General features: G+C 36.0%; 1 long non-coding RNA gene across 1 annotated transcript; it reads right to left on the bottom strand.

Annotated features, from left to right (window-relative positions):
- Positions 1 to 7,695: 7,695 nt before the first annotated feature.
- On the bottom strand, positions 7,696 to 11,362 carry LOC144629509 (uncharacterized). The gene is made up of 3 exons (XR_013566386.1): positions 11,282 to 11,362; positions 8,908 to 8,989; positions 7,696 to 8,475 (listed from the first exon to the last, which is right to left on the bottom strand). It is a non-coding gene; the product is annotated as an uncharacterized LOC144629509 (long non-coding RNA).

The following is an 11,362-nucleotide window of genomic DNA, read 5'->3' on the forward strand; positions in this document are numbered from 1 at the left end:
TCTTCTTTCCAAGATTGATATTTTTCTTTGGTAGATTCTCAAACTGGTCATTTGCAAGGCATCTGAAAGAAAGGTAGAACGTGTAAACATTATACACACAAACTTCTCCCCGCAAAAGACTTAGAAAATTTTTTACTACCAAATATGATACCAGGTGCGCGTGCGTATGTACAAATTGTACCACAAGGATTGTAACGCAAAAAGACAAAAATTTTTGATCAAAATTATGATACCAGATGCGCATGCGTAAGAATGAAGTGGTACCACAAGGATGAGAACGCCAAACTCTGGCTAAAAGTATAAAAGAAATGCTAGTTAGTAGTTAGTGCTGGTTGGTGGGGAGGTGGTGTATTGTACCTCCAACTTTTTATCTCCCAAAGGTTGACATTTTTCTCTTGGCCGTTTCTCAAATTGGTCACTTGCAAGGCATCTGAAAGAAAGAGAGAACGTGCATGCGTATGTACAAAGTTTTACCCCCAACTTTTTATCTCCCAAAGGTTGACATCTTTCTCTTGGCAGTTTCTCAAACTAGTCACTTGCAAGGCATCTGAAAGAAAGAGAGAACGTGCAAATATTACATACACAACGGACTTAGAAAAAAAATTAACTCAAAAAGATGATACGAGATGCGCATGCGTATGTACAAAGTTGTACCACAAGGACTGTACCAACAAAAGACTTAGAAATTTTTTTTTTACTCAATTATAACACCAACCTTCCTTCCAAGGTTTTCTTTGGCCTTTTCTTTAACTGGGCACTTTCAAGCATCTGAAGAAGAAAGAAGAAAGAACAAATATTTGACGTACAATTTTTCATTAAAAGACTAAGAATAATATTTCGAAACAAACTTGCTTGCAACAACTACGACTTTAATGCGATAGCATCACGTGTAAATAACTGTGTTCAAGCAAACACAGCGGGAGACCTTATAATTACACAACGGCACGCAAAAGTTCAGTTTGATAAAAAAAAACCTGTGCAGTCCTAAACCGAAGGTAGCAAAACTTCGTTCACTGAGGTTTCCGCTAGAATTTATTTCTTGTGGCTTATTGAATTAATCTGACAATGCAACAGCTAGCTTAACCAGGGCCGTAACCAGACCTTTGGCATAGACGAGGCAAGGCGCTTTCCATTCGACCAAAAATTCTGGTTTGAGTTTCCGGAAAATTCCAGTGGCAAATGGAACAGCATTTTCCAACTTTTCCGGTTGACTGCACGGAAGGCAAAACAAAATTTGCATATGGTCAGGTAGTGCGTCTATTAAATATGGAAATTTCTACGGTGCATTAAAATAATGCACTGTTGCCGGTTTCCCGCACATATAACTCGATATTTTTGCAAATAAAAAGCATTCCAAGCACTGAAAATAAACGCCATGAATGATCGTGGCTACAAATACAGGGACCTTTCAAAAGGCACACTACAAGCAACGAAAACGTCGCCAACCCAAAAAGTTTAATGAGCAAAACAATGGCGTAGCCTGCACGCGCGTTATAAATATTTGTACATTTCTTTGCTGCCGCCTGCAAAACAACAACGAAAAACAACCGAGTTCACCAAAATGTTTTATTTGGAGTGTCAAGAATGCTTCCTTAACACATGTACCTGCTTTCAGCTGCAAAAATCGCTAAATTTTCTGCTGAAGGAATTGAACTCAGGCTGAGCGTAAAATGGTAGCTTTTTCCAAAATTTCCGGAAAAGAGGACAACCTCGCAAGGTAGACCCAAATTTTCGAAAACAATTTCCGGGAACTTTCAGTTCCATTTGATTTTGCTTCTGGAATTTCCGGGGTTTTCGGTTGAATGGTTCGCATTTCGGAAAGTCAACACTTTCCGGATTTTCTGGAAACTTTCCGAGCAAATTTCTGTACCATTCGTCCTTGTTCCGAAATTTCCGGAATTTTTGGTCGAATGGAAAGCGCCCCCTTCTCTCGTCAGTATTTTGCTAGTCTCTGTTTTTCCCTCCACACTGAAACGACAAAACTCTGTTTTTAAACTTTTCACGTTTGGAAGCGTTTTCGAAAATGCCTGTCTTCAATAAAACGATCAGTGTTCCCGTCGTTTCTATGTGTACCATAAGCAAAAACGTATTAAAAAGAATGTGTTTCAAACGAAAAACGCATTGATGTAAACGGGGCCTCACTCTGACATTTATTGTCAAATTTATTCAACTTAACAAAGGACCCAGGAACCACGCTATGCGATTTTCACGTGCAAACGATGAAGTGTTATTTTTCTCATTTACATTTTATTCTTCGCTACCTCGTGGTCGGAGATGACCGACTTCTTCGAAGGGAGGAAATTTGTTAACAAATGTAACTCCACCGCGGCCACAACAATCGTCAAAAGCTAAAGACATTTTTAAGTAGTTTCCTTTTGAAGACCGGACGTCGACTTATAACTCACTACCGAGTTGATTCAGCTACTAACAGCACCTGCAAAACCCCACGAGGTAAGAGTTCAACTTAATTGTGCGATAATGTAAGACTGGTTGAAAGGCAAGCTAGGGAAGCGAAACGAAACAATCCTATCAAGTAATGTGAGCACTAAGGGCGCTTCCCATTTGTCGGAACTGGCCGGCCGGGCCGGTAGTTTTGAATATAAGAGCTTTCCGATTCCACGAGTTTCTGCCACAAATCCACCATAGTAATGTAAATTGACTGATTTGGCAGGACAAATCTGACTAACAACGGAATGCTGCTCTCGAATATACCCGTCTGGCCGGCCAGTTCTGACAAATGGAAAGCGCCCTAAGTTCTCTTTTATAGAGTCATGATAGAGTGGATTAAAACCGTTTTTCCAGCGCAAACTCTTACACTTTTATGTTAACGCTAGTTGTTTTAACTCATTCCTGTGTTGTTTTTCTCAATTTCAGATGAAGAACAATTAAAGAGAGATCATGGTATGGCATATGAGTGACTAGAAAAAACAGTTATTACGAAGGTGAGTTGTGGTGAACATGATTTTATCAAGCAAATAGGTTCACAATGTGTACATGTGACTACACGTTAACCATGCCATGACTTACAATATGATACTCTATTTGCAATATGATTGGATTCAGTGCACTGGTATTTGCTAGTTACTCATTGTGGCATTGTTTTTTCTCAGTTTTAGACGAATTGCCGTCTTAGATGCATCTTGATTGGGAGCGCAAAAAGGAAATCAAATGAAACAAAGGTAAGTTGAAGTAAACATGATATTTTGTCGAAAAATAGGTCCATAACGTGTACATGTGGCTATCGTAAGAATCACTTTCCATTGCACTTTGTAAGAAGACGTCAGATGTCAATTAAACTTTAAGAAATTAAAGGGTGAACAATATAGACAACTAAGATCTTACGCTTCTGATTACCTTTTGTCAAAGCTGCTCAAAAAGATTTTCGAACTCGTTTCCGTGGCAATCTATCAATTTGAAGTTTCGTGTGGAAATAGACGGCATTAACTCATACCGGAATTTTTTTTTCTTATTTTCAGTTGAAGTGCCATTGGAATAAAGACGTTGGAGGATCAGGAGAAAACACCTGTGAAGCATTAAGCGAAGGTAAGCCATAGAAAGTTACTGCTGTAGTAAGAAAACAGGTACACAATGTGTACATGCGACTACTGCTTTCATGGCAGTGTATTGATATGTTGCAAGAAGAAATTGGATGTTGATCACTTTACAAGACAAAGCATGTTCAAAAGAATAGATTGTGATATGTTTCAAAGAAATTCAAAATATTTTTCTTTTATTACCATGGCAACGGTATTGAGAGAGTAGCAACACATCAGAATAGCATGTCATTAATTCGCGTCATCATGGCAATTTATTAGGTGTCGATCACTCTAGGTGTAAAACAAACAAAGGGTATTTTTGCCGTTTTGTTTAAACAATTTAGGTCATTTTAGCATCAAGACTATTATAAAATGGCCTCTTTCTTTCTCCGACAGAAATTTGGAGACCTTAGGGCAAGTTAAAATAAACCAAGTCCAGAGATCATGTGAGAGCCAAATTCTAGAACACAGATTCTATTATGGAGGAGCAAGTTCAGTCGTTTGTTGCCATTTTTGTCAACCAAATCTTTTACCAATAATGGAATGATCGGAATGTAAACAAAAAACGCAAAACACGAAAGGTGATTCCCAGGGAAGACCTGGGCCATTTGTTAATCAACAATGAGCGAGACCATAGCTAAAAATTAGTCGTTAGTAAAAAATAAAAAATAGTAAAAGTATATCCATTTATATTTTTCTTTTGCTATCATCTTAAAAATAACAGCAGTATAATCAAACTTAAAATAAAATGAAAGAATATTGACATAACGTTTTAATAACAAACGCGCGTGTTTGCGCTGCCGTAAGTCCCGCGGAATTCAAATTCACTGATAGTTTACATTTGAAGTACATAATTTTAACAATTATCGTTTCTACAAGTTTTTATTCACATTTCGGAGCTGAGGACAATCGAGGAAAGCGGAAAATTTTAAAGTTTGAAGTTCACATTTCACTGAGTAGATTTAAAATTTGTAAAACAAAAGCAATATTTTTCAAAAGCTTCAAATTCCTCGTGCAAAACTGAAATGTAAATTAAATGGTGTTGATGGTTGGAGAAGCAAATTTTCTTTCATGTTCCCATTCATGTTTAACTTTTAAGATCTAAGTGCATAAACAATTGATAAATAAAAAGTTACTTTCAATGTAAATTGAAGGAAACCTCAAAATAATAGTTGTCTTACATAGAAAAACAACATAGGAGATACATATAAAGACGCAAAATAAACAAAGGAAAGTTTCGACTGATGAAGATAGAGCGGTTTTCACTTGAGTGTCGAAAGTAAATTGCGTTTGCTTTGGTTTTGCATTACTACGCTTAGTGATTGGCTTAAAAATCTCGCGCCACTTTCTCAGCCAATCAGGAGTAAAACCAAAACCAATCGTGACTCGCTCGCGTACGTTTTCCCGCGCTTCGTGCCCGCTACATGTATTTGCTTCAAGTTTTGATTGGTTCACTGGATTGTCTGTGTTCTTTGTGATTGGCCAGAGTAATTACTTTGGTTTTGGTTTTACGACACTCAATTGAAAACTGCTCTAAAGACAGATTACGATCGACAAACTTGAAAAAACTTGTCAGTTTTTTCTTGATGTGTTGTCAGTGACGTAGCTCCTTTAACTTCCAAATGATCGCCACAGTTAATTCACAAGCTACCAAGTGAAACACCTGATGCTGCCGTTCTACAAATTGTAAAATGGAAGCCTTTGAATTATATTTACAAGCGAAGGCTTGCTTCCATTATGTACCAAGTGTACAATCACTCTCTACCTGATCAACTTACATCCCTGCTTGGATCACGTTACGACGATAATAATTATAAATCAAGGCGCTCTAATGACTTTTCTCTAGTACGTTACAATAGTTTACTTGGAAGAAACAGCGTGAGATATCGTGGGCCTATTGTATGGAACTCAATCCCGAGAAACATCAGAAACGCTGCCTCCTTACAGCTTTCCAAAGCAAATCTTAAACGTGTCTCTAGATCTATAGACCTAATCCAGTTTTAGAAAGAGGCCTGCTTGATTAATTCCAAGGATTCTGACTTCATATATTTTTAATTCTTTTTTATATTTCTTTTTCATTAATAGTTATATGTTTAGTTAGTGTATTATTTAATGGCAGGTCCACACCAGCCTTTATGGTTGCCCTACGAGACCTGCCTTAACAAAAAGCTATGTATGTATGTATGTATGTATGTTTGGAGTAGGCATTATCATTTCTGGCTTTTCATTTAGTTAATTATAACTTTTGCAATACTTTGAATAAATTCTCCGAACCCGCAAGCTGGTACAAGTTTTCTAAATTAAGCACCAATTATCACAAGATAGAATAAGCTTTTTCCAAATTTTCTTGCTGCACTGTAATGCGAACAACAGTCAGTTTCTCCTTACAATGTCAATACATCTTTATAAAAACAGGTAAAGAGAAAAGCGAAAATCATCAACTAGAGATATTGTCTTTATATTATGTATCATCAAATTCTCCAAACTCGCTTTAAAAGAAATATATGGAAATCATTGAGGAGAAATGGCATTTTGATCTTGGGGAGGTAGAAAGATAAATTGAAATTATTGCAATAAACATGTCTTAATGGAAGAAACTGAACATGGAGAGCTCTGTGTTATAGAGCGACCTTTGCGGACGTCATTGTTTACATTTTGCCGCATTAGCATAAGACTTTGCATAGAGAAGGCATCCTGCTATATCTAAAATAACTCTAGAAGTTATTTTTATGTAATTTACTAATCAGAGAAATTTTCAGCTCTTTCCGTATAATATTGAAGGAGATATTAGTTTTCTAACACTGAAAAAATTTCTGGGTGGCAGAAGCGCTAATGAGCCCAGACATTCTTTGTAAAATTTTGAGTTTTTAAACCCGCGTCAAAGAAAAACTATTTGATACGTCAGGCTCAAATTTATAGCGAAAGTTAATCGTGCCATGCTCTTTCAATGTTCATAAGTGATATGCTCGTTGTAGCTTGATCTGAACGATCAGAAACTGAATAAAGCGCTTATGCTAATGAGGCAAAAATTGTAAACAAGGATTCCCCTATTCACCCTTTTTTCATGTCGAGATTTATGGAACAATGAACAAAACTTCATTTCTAAGCGTTTATACGTCACCAACGAAACTATTTTTCCACGGTTGTAAATTTTCAATGGTCGTAAATACTGAGACATAAAGCAAATGGCCACATAAGCAAATTTTGTTGTGAATCTTTATTTGTATAAAACAAGTCCAATTTCTTTCCTATTTTAACTTGCACATTTGTGTTTTTTTTTCAGTGTCTTTAACGCTGCTTGCTGAATGATGTGGATCATAGTCAAGTAAAGGACAGGACCACTAAAGAACTCAACTTACAAGAAAACATAATCAGAGTTTAATTATAGAGGTAACATACCTTAATTTAGGTAAGGATCTTTTCTGCAAAACATTTTTCACTCGTCAACAATAAGATTTCACAAAATTGAAGTTGCCAAAGTGTAACAAAAGTTCGAGCATTTGAGTTAGTATCGAATACAATTTAATTGCCTATTACAAACAAAAATCGTTCTAAATTGCTTGTAATCAGAATTTTGTATTTTGTTTTTAAATTTGAAGACATCATAGTGGAAAGTAAAACATTCTACTCGTTTATAGCAACAAGAAAGATCATTCTGACACTTGGATTAATTTATAGTTGCGTTCAAGACGTGTAAAAGCACTTTTCCAATAACTGTCGAAAGAAATTTGAAAGTTTTTTATTAGAATTGATCCAAAACAACTCGTGTAACTTGTAGAAGAATTTTAACGTTATTTAATATTACTTAGCGAATAACTGAAGTCACACAGTGATAGAATGTGCGATCAAAACTTGTTAACACATGTTTGATTTCATGATCTATTGCGCTATTCTGTGACGGCAGGAGTTTGCTGTGGTTAATTTTGTTCTGGTTCCATGACAGTCATTGAAAAACTGCTTTTATAACTTGCCAAACATAAGTAAACTAGAATCGCTTTTCCTTGCTTTCATAACGAGCCAAATTGTTTGAACAGATTTTTTTGGTTACAAGTTTTCACAGCAAGATTTTACTCATTTTTCTCAATCAATGCGGTAATTCGACTTAGACAGATTTTCTAGATCAACAAATCTAACTTTTAAAGCCGGCAGATTTTTGTACTGTTTACAAGTTTTTGTCTTATAGTTTTTTAGTCAAATTAAGTAGTCAAGTTTATTACTTGTTCAGCGTTGTAAATAACTTTTATTGTTAATAAACAATATTGTAATAAGATAATAGTACTTAAAAGAAATAAACACTTCTGCAACTTCTATTGTCTCTTGGTTTATTGTCTTCTATTGAGCGCACTAATAAACAAAAAAATGCGCTTTTAAAAGGGCCTGGAAACTAGTCAGAATGTAGGCTCTCTCTTTTACTATATTTTGACTATGTAGGGTTGCCGAAAAGAAAAAAAATTCTGCGATTTTGAACAGAGTCTAGTCAGAAAAACAAACATATACTTTGACTTTTGATAGGATAAATCTCCTGCACAGTGCAAGATTTTTCCCGCCAAAAGACTTAGTATATTTTTGACTCAAAACCAGACACCGTTCAAAAGCGCAGACCTTTTTTTCTAAGGACAATTTTCCCGCCAAAAGACTTAGTTTTTTTTTCCGACTTTTTTTCTTGGCCCTTTTAAAAGCGCAAACTTTTTATACGAGAAAAATTTTCCCGCCAAAAGACTTAGTCTTTTTTCGACTTTTTTTCTTGGCCCTTTTAAAAGCGCAAACTTTTTATACGAGAAAAATTTTCCCGCCAAAAGACTTAGTTTATTTTTTCCAATTTGTATTTTTCGTATAAAATTTCTTTCTTGAAAGCACTAAATCACCAGCCAGACATCATGGACATTTTAATGCAATTGATGGATTTCTTTTGTAAATCGTCTGTGGTTATCCTTCAACCCTGAAAGGAAAAAATGTTGAATTTAATATTAAAATCTACACTTAAAGTAGTTTGCGTACATGCGTAACAACATTTTTAAATCGCGATTGTCGCTATACTTTCTAAAACATTGCTACTTATTATTTCACCTTAATGTAAACGCATAAGCTACTCGCTAAATTTAAAAAAAATGATTTGGAAGTTCAGTTCAAACTAATTGCTTCACATTTTTCTTTGTTTAAGCCTCTTCCCACCCTAACATTCCTCCCATCCAAGAGAAAATTCTCTTGTCCCATCCTAAATAGAGACAGTTGTAGAATTTAAATGTTTAAGTTCTCGCGTGGAGCATCGAATTATGATCCAAAATTGGTTCAGGTCATGTTGATATTTCTATCATGAAAACGGGCCCATGCTAAACTATATACATTTGATAACAATGAAAACTGAACTCACCTATTGTGCGGCGCAGAGAATGTCTTTTCCAGTCCGATTTTTGCTTGTTTTTTCATCTTCAGTAAAATAGTCCAGAACGTTTCTAAACGGTTGATGAAAACAACGGGAAAATTAGGAAATTGACCGGATGACAACAAAATTCCGGGATAACTCTAAATGATCCACAACAATTACAAATCGTGTTTTTGCATGGTAGGGGTAATAAGTCTACATTTAAGCTAAAACGGTCTACAGTAATGAAGCTTATTCCCAATTTGTGCAATATAAAGCAACTATGTCACAGTTAAGATGTGTTTATTGTTCATCGTGGTTTAAGATTGGAAACGTGAACGTTTTTTCGTTTGTTTCACGATAGAATTGCTTTGAGTTGTTGATCGCGACGATTCGACTGCAAAACTGCTAGTCTTCGTCAGGCGATGAGGTCGATCGTTTATGAAACGAAACGCAGCGAGCCTACATGCTACAAATAGCGACACGTAAACAATCGACCTCATCGCCTGATGAAGACTAGCAGTATTTCAGTCAATACGTCGCGATCAACAACTCGACGCGATTCCATCGTGAAACAAACGAATAAACGTTCAACTTTCCTATAAAGCAACTAGAAAATCTTGGTACTCCTCGTGGATGGGATGCTTGTACCCATGCGCACGGGTGAGTCCCCAGAACAAGTATTCTTGGTTTTCATGTTACGTCATAAAATTCTGAAATCAAAATTCACTAGGCCTACTAAACTTTCGTTGTCATTAGACGTAAGATAAACTAAAAATATATCTTCTTGCAAATTTCGAGATCGATAGTGTCATTCGTTTTTTAAACAGAGCATTTTGAATATTTGAGTTCTCCGTCGTATGTGACATCAAGCTGAGTGCCGTGACAAAGCTGTTTTGTTTGAAAAAAGGCCTTTCTTTCCATTTTGAGCAGATTGAACATTTCAGATATAATAAGTGGTGTTTATGTGAAACTGTACTAGCTCATGAGCCAACGATTGCCACTGTTGTAAACATAATTGGAAGGACACAGTTATGGCATCTCCATACTAAGCTTTATAAATTTGCGTGGAAAGGTTCGGCAAATAACTCGCGAACGGTACACCGCACAGACCTGAAACTTGGAGAAATTGTTTATCTATTTATCGTCAATAATATTTGAAATTCATAGCTTCTGTAGTTGAATGGTTTCGAATTTATTTTTTGATTGCGTGACAGTGAAAACCAGCAATTGTCATGTTATTAGGGCGATCAGTGTTTGACATAATAAAAATTTTGGTTTGTATCTGATCTAAAAATGTTGGTAAAAAAAAAAACGTATAAGACTGAATTTTCGGTAACTCTCTGCTACCTTCATCAGAGTTAAAATTGGTTCAGTTTTTGCATAATCAGTTTTTATACGCCGGGAACTGGGAACATCCCTAGAGACCGGCGGCGTATAAAAACTGATTATGCAAAAACTGAACCAATTTTAACTCTGATGAAGGTAGCAGAGAGTTACCGAAAATTCAGTCTTATGCGTTTTTTTTACCAACATTTTTAGATCAGATACAAACCAAATTTTTTATTAAGTATTGTCATGTTGCCCTGATATTTTGCCAGAACCCGCTGTAGAAGGGAACTGTCAGATTTAAGAGTCTTGCCCTAGAACACAACACTGTTTCCCCGTACCGTTCATAGGGCTGTCTCAAAGATGCTCGGCAACTTTTGGACAACTTTTCATCTTTCTAGCAACTTTTTTCCTTTCGAGCAAGTTTGAGCAACTTTTTGCAATTTCTAGACCGAAGATTTCCGAAAATTGTCCGAGTGTTGTTCGAAGGCCATACGAACTTTTACAAGCATTTTTCGAACTTTCCCGAAGATTAATGAAATTTGCCGAAGATTTCCAAGAAAGTTCAAAGTATGCTTCAACTTTCCGAATCATTCAGCTTTAAAAACTCGTTAGCAGATATGACGTCATCGGTATCTTCACGATTGTTTTTTATAGTGAAAAAAATTCCTCGTTTTTCAACAAATTTTGGCCTTTGCAGTTAATTGCGTGAAATGCTTAGAAAATCTTACCTTCAAAAGGAAATTAACATATATATGGAGAATTTCCTTATTTAAAAGCAACGTTTTGGACTTTTTGGAGCAACTTTTGAGCAACTTTTTTGGTAAGTTTCGAGCATCTTTGGGGCAGCCCTAACCGTTCGATTTCGAGTCTACATCGTTAACCATGAGACCATCACGCCTCCCATGCCTCAGAAAAAGAAAAAACAAATTTTTCAGGTTAAAATTCTTGAACTTGAAGCAGCTTTAGCTTGCCGTGTCTGTCTTTGACTCAATCCCCAGTTCCAAGGATAAATGTCATTTATTAAGTAAAAGAAAACTGCTTATGTACTCACCTATTTGTTATGATGCAAAGAAGTTCTTTCCATCTTTTGAGAGTCGTTCCATTGTTAGTGAAACCGTCTAGAAACTGTTGG

The sequence above is a fragment of the Oculina patagonica genome, chromosome 11 (assembly GCF_052425735.1).
Source record: "Oculina patagonica isolate OP01 chromosome 11, crgOcupat, whole genome shotgun sequence".
In the NCBI taxonomy this organism is placed as follows: domain Eukaryota; kingdom Metazoa; phylum Cnidaria; class Anthozoa; order Scleractinia; family Oculinidae; genus Oculina; species Oculina patagonica.